We start from the raw sequence: 6,000 nt of genomic DNA on the forward strand, positions 1-6,000 counted from the left end.
TTCCCCCAAAAAACTACAAAACAAAAAACAAACCAGATACATATTCACTATCATCCTGGTATAGAAAACCCTAATGACATTTTATCTTCATCATGGGATGATGAACGAGGTTGATTTCAGTATTGATCTATAAATCTAAAATAATGCAAGACAGTATCCACTGCTTGTTTGGTGCTGAGCACTGAACAGGGTGCTAGGGAGACTTGCCTTCAACATGTTTACCCTTTACTACTTATATCTCCCTTTCCCAGGAAATGCAAACTCCTGCAAGACAGGAGCTATATCCCCTACAGCACCCAGCACAAGGCTTATCCCCTAGGCAGCGCCCAGTTAATGTCTATGGGTGAACGTGCCCACTGTAATTCAAAGCACTATGGATTTGTGCTAGTTAAGAGTTGCTGACAAAAGGAAATAGGACCATGAAGGGAGAGAATAACCTTCAAAAGACATACCTTAATGAGGCCATTCTCTTCCAACCACACCCCATTCTGTTTCTAGCTTCAGAGCCTTTGCTCCTATGGTATCCCCTGCCTGGGGTGGCTATGGCTTCCCCCCACTACACTTAGCTACCTTAGAACATAATATTCAGTCAATAAATATTTGAACTAACAAGAGACAGAGTTAAAGGATTATGCTCCATAACTTAGTATATTCATCACTTCACTCAAGTACCATTTACTTAGTTTGCAAGGCCCCGTGTTCAAAAATTACTAACAATTTCAAGACAGCAACATTGGAGCATTAAACCAAGCATGGGACCTTTCTAAGCGTGGGACCCTGCTATAGACTGAATGTTTGTGTCCCCCAGAATTTATATGTTGAAAACCTAATGCCCTAGGTGATGGTATTAGGAGATGGGGCCTATGGGAGGTGATTAGGTCATGAGGGCAGAGCCCCCATGAATGGGATCTGTGCCCTTAAAGAGGAGGCCCCAGAGGTATCCCTTGCCCCTTCTGCCATGTGAGGACAGAGCAAGAAGGCTCTATGAACCAGGAAGAGACCTCTCACTAGAACATGATCATGCTGGTGCCTTGATCTTGGACTTTCCAGCCTCTAGAACTGTGAGAAATAAATTTCTAACATTTATAAGCTACTCATTCTGTGGTATTTTGTTATAGCAGCCCAAACGGACTGAGGCCCTAAAGATGAAAGAGTGGATTTGTTTGAGAAAAAGAAGGATTGGGTGACAGAAGAAGAATATGAGAGACTTGCAGTGTGCCCTGTAAGTTATGGGGAGGCAGTTCCTGACCCCTGAGAAAGCATGAAAAACTTACTAGGGGCAACTTGAGCATTCACTATGTCCTAAGTACTTGCTATGTGCTGGAGAAGCAGTAGTGAATAAAACTGACTTTAAAATTGAGATAATAAAACTGAGATCCCTGTTCTCACAAAATTTAAAATATAATGGAAGAGACAGGTATTAAAACAGGTAAACTATAAAAAAAGAAGGTCAAATGTGAAGATAGGGAAGAGATACAAGTAGATTTAGGGGGAAATTAACCTAGTCTGGGGTTCAGTGACCTTTATGCTGTGACCCACTCCTGCCAGAGTTTCACACTCACCTCTCCACCAAAACTGCTTTCATCAAGGTCCCTAATGACCTCCGTGACGCCAAATCCAGTGATCAGTCTCTGCCCACAGTTGACTTGTACCATCAGCAGTGTTTGATCACTCTCCCCCTTAAAATACTGTCTTCATTGGATCTCCAGGGCACCAGGCTCTTCTGATTTTCCTTCAGCCTCCCTGGATGCAACTTCTTAGTCTTCTTTAATGATTCCTTCTAAATCTTCCCAACCTCTAAATAGTTCTCAAAGTTCTCAAAGTGCAATCTGAGGACTCCTGAGACCTTTCCAAGGGATTGTAAGATAAAGACTATTTTCATAGTAATACTAAAATATCATTTGCCTTTTTCACTCCCAATATCTCATGGTGTACAATAGAGAGTTTTACAGGTTACACAATGTATAATATGGCATCACACAGAATGCAGAAGCAGATACAAGAATACAGCTACCTTGTATTAAGCCAGACATTAAAGAAATTTGCAAAAATGCAAAACAAGGACACTTCTCCCCCTGAATTTTGTTTCAGAAAACATTGTTATTTTTCTTTTAAAAAATGCTATTTTAGGGCTTCCCTGGTGGCGCAGTGGTTGAGAGTCCGCCTGCCGATACAGGGGACGCGGGTTCGTGCCCCGGTCTGGGAAGATCCCACATGCCGCGGAGCGGCTGGGCCCGTGAGCCATGGCCGCTGAGCCTGCGCATCCGGAGCCTGTGCTCCGCAACGGGAGAGGCCACAACAGTGAGAGGCCTGTGTACCACAAAACAAACAAACAAACAAACAAATGCTATTTTATACTTTAAACCAACGCCTATAAAAGCAAGTCTACCAAAATAAACTTTGACTTTGTATGTTTTAAAAAAAAATCTATTTTGATAGTGTAATAGTACAGTCAATATTGGTAGATAAAATTCACCTAAACAAAAGCTCTTCAAGATCCTCAAGGGGCTTCCCTGGTGGCGCAGTGGTTGAGAGTCCACCTGCCAATGCAGGGGATACGAGTTCGTGCCCCGGTCCGGGAAGATCCCACATGCCGCGGAGCAGCTAGGCCCGTGAGCCGTGGCCACTGAGCCTGTAGGTCCGGAGCCTGTGCTCCGCAATGGGAGAGGCCACAACAGTGAGAGGCCCGCATACTGCAAAAAAAAAAAAAGATCCTCAAAAAATTTTAAGAGTGTAAAAGGATCTTGAGGTTAAAAAGTTTAAGAACTACTGTTAGAGTGTCCCAGGACTCCATCCTTGGACCTCTTTTTCTGTCTACCATCAACTCATCGGTGATCTCATCCAGTCTTTTGCCTTTAACTATGCTGTCAACTGTAGGTTTATATCTCAACCTGAACCTTTCCCTCTGAATTCTAAACTCCCACTTTCAGCTCCCTACTTGATACCTTGGTATGGATATCCAGTAGGCATCTAGGCATCTCACACTTTATGTCTATATGTCCAAAATTGATTTCCTGATACCTTTGTCCAAACCTATTGATCCCACAGTTTTCTTCATTTCATAAATGGCAATTCCATTCTTGTAGTTGTTTAGGCCAAACTTTGGAGTCATCCTTGACTATTTTATTTCTCTCACACATTTCATACCTGATTCCTGGCAAATCCTGTGCCTCTCTCTTCAATGTATATTCAGAATCCACCAACTTTTTACCATGTCCATTGTTACCATCCTATGTCAAGCTATTATCATCACTTAGCTTGAATTTAACAGGAGCCTCCTAACTGGCCTTCCTACTTCTGCCCTTGCCTCCCTCAGTCTAGTCTCAATTCAGCAGCTGGAGTGATCCTGTTAAAATTTTTAATAAGTCCAAACATGTCACTCCTACTTTGCCCAAAACCCTCCAGTGGCTCCTATCTCACTCAGAGTAAAAGGCAAGGTCCATATGAGGGCCTCCAGAGCTCACCTGCCCCACCACAAACCTGACACACTGGCCTCTACAATTTCTGGAACACTTAGAGACAGGCTCTCGGCTTAGGGCCTTTGCTTTCTGCCTGGAATGTTCTCCTCCAAATAGCTGCCTAACTCACTCCCTCACCTCCCCCAGGTCTTTTGCTCAGCTGTCACTTTCTTGGTGAGGCTTCCTCCTGGCCACCCTATCTAAAATTGCATTCCCTTCCCTCAGCATCCCATCCTTCCTTCTTTGCTTTATTTTTCTCCTTAGGGTGGATCGCCATCTGACATATAAAGTTGTACAGTATATATCTACACATATATTTTTTAAATTATTGTTTTCTCCTGTCTTCCTCTCACTAGAATTTAAGCCCCATGAGGGATAGAATTTTTGTCTGTTTTGTTCAGTGCTATGTCCTTGGTACCTAGAATATATTTCTAGAAGAGGACCTGAGGGACATAGATCCCTCAATAAATATTTGTTAAATGAATGAAAGAAAGAATACATGGAGTCTATAGAAAAGCCATTGACAAGGTGGATAGGGAGGGAAGGAAAGAGTATTTCTAGACAAGGGGACAAGCAAGTTTGAAAGCCCCAAGTCCCACTACAGGAAAAGAAGTCCCGTGATTTGAGAGCTGTAAAGTAGGGAGAGGCCAGACTGGAGAAGGCTTTGTAAGGCTTCAGACTTGATTGTGAGGGAATGGGCACCACAAAGGATTTCAGACATAAAGAGATAAAGATGATAATATTTCGGGTTTTTTAAAATTCACTTTGGGTGACTTCCCTGGCAGTCCAGTGTTTAAGACTTCGCCTTCCAATTCAGGGGGTGCGGATTAGATCCCTGGCTGGGGAGCTAAGATCCCACATGTCTCAGAGCCAAAACACTAAAACATAAAACAGAAGCAATATTGTAACAAATTCAATAAAGACTTTAAAAAACATTTTAAATAAATAAAATTCACTTTGGAAAAAAGCAGATTGTAAAGCAATGCATATAATATCCCATTTACGTTTTAACAATGAATACATATTCGTTTTAAAGCTCTTTTCTCATAGCATCTGAGCCATTTAAAACCTATCATCTGTTCAAAACCCTCCAGTTCTTCCCATCTTACTCTAAATAAAAGAGTGGTAGTCTTACCCAGCAACCTCAGAGCCATCTTTGGCTTTTCCCCTCCATCCTTTCACTCCAACTCACACTGGAGTCCCAGACATTCCCATAACACAAGGAAGCACTTTCCTCCCTCAGAGCCTTTGTGTTTCCAGTTTCCTCTACTTGGAATGGTCTTCTCCCCCATAGCTCCTTAGCTCACTCCATGGCTTTGTTCAGATCTCTGCTCAAATATCACCTTATCCAAGAGTCTTTCCCTAATTACCCTTTGTAAAATAACACTAGCACCCACTTCCCTTCCCGCCTCTCTCCATTTTATTTCTTTACCCTGCTGTACTTCTTAGCACTTGTTACCACCTAACACATTCAGTGTTTCATCATCACCTGGTCGGAGAGACCTTTCCTGACCACATCTCCCACACCCCAGTCACTCTCCACCCACGATACTGCATTTCTATTCTTTATAGCACTCATCCCTCTCTAGAATTGTCTTGTCTAATGGTTTATTTTCTGTCTCCTCTATTAGACTATATACTCCATGAGGACAGGAATCTTGTCTGACTTTTTTACTTCTCTGCTCTGATAATGTAGCACAGTGCTGAACTTCCCTGGTGGCGCAGTGGTTAAGAATTCGCCTGCCAAAGCAGGAGACACGGGTTCGAGCCCTAGCCCGGGAAGATCCCACATGCCGCGGAGCAACTAAGCCCGTGCACCACAACTACTGAGCCTGCATTCTAGAGTCCACGAGCCACAACTACTGAGCCTGCGTGCCATAACTACTGAAGCCCACATGCCTAGAGCCCGTGCTCCGCAACAAGAGAAGTCACTGCAATAAGAAGCCCACGCACTGCAACCAAGAGTAGCCCCTACTCGCCGCAACTAGAGAAAGCCTGTGCGCAGCAACGAAGACCCAACACAGCCAAAAATTAAAAAAAAAAATTTAGCACAGTGCCTGGAAGATAAAATGCACTTTAAGGGACTTCCCTGATGGTCCAGTGGTTAAGACTCCATGCTCCCAATGCAGGGGGTACAGGTTCGATCCGTGGTCGGGGAACTAAGAGCCCAAATGACGTGTGGCTCAGCCAAAAAAAAAAAAAAGCACTTAAAAATATTTGGAGAAAGAATGAGTGGCCATAGATATAGGAGGAAATCCAAGTGTCATTGAAACCAAGGACTTGGTCACTAATGTCAATTGATGATATTTGGATTGAAACTTCAGGTTTCAACTTCAGGTTGCTGAACATAGTGTACATAATCATGAGGATTAAGGTGCATCAAGAATGTTAAGGAGGGCTCCCTTGGTGGCGCAGTGGTTGAGAGTCCGCCTGCCGATGCAGGGGACACAGGTTTGTGCCCCGGTCCAGGAAGATCCCACATGCCGCGGAGCGGCTGGGCCCGTGAGACATGGCCACTGAGCCTGCGCGTCCGGAGCCTGTG

This window comes from Orcinus orca, chromosome 3 (genome assembly GCF_937001465.1).
Source record: "Orcinus orca chromosome 3, mOrcOrc1.1, whole genome shotgun sequence".
Lineage (NCBI taxonomy): Eukaryota > Metazoa > Chordata > Mammalia > Artiodactyla > Delphinidae > Orcinus > Orcinus orca.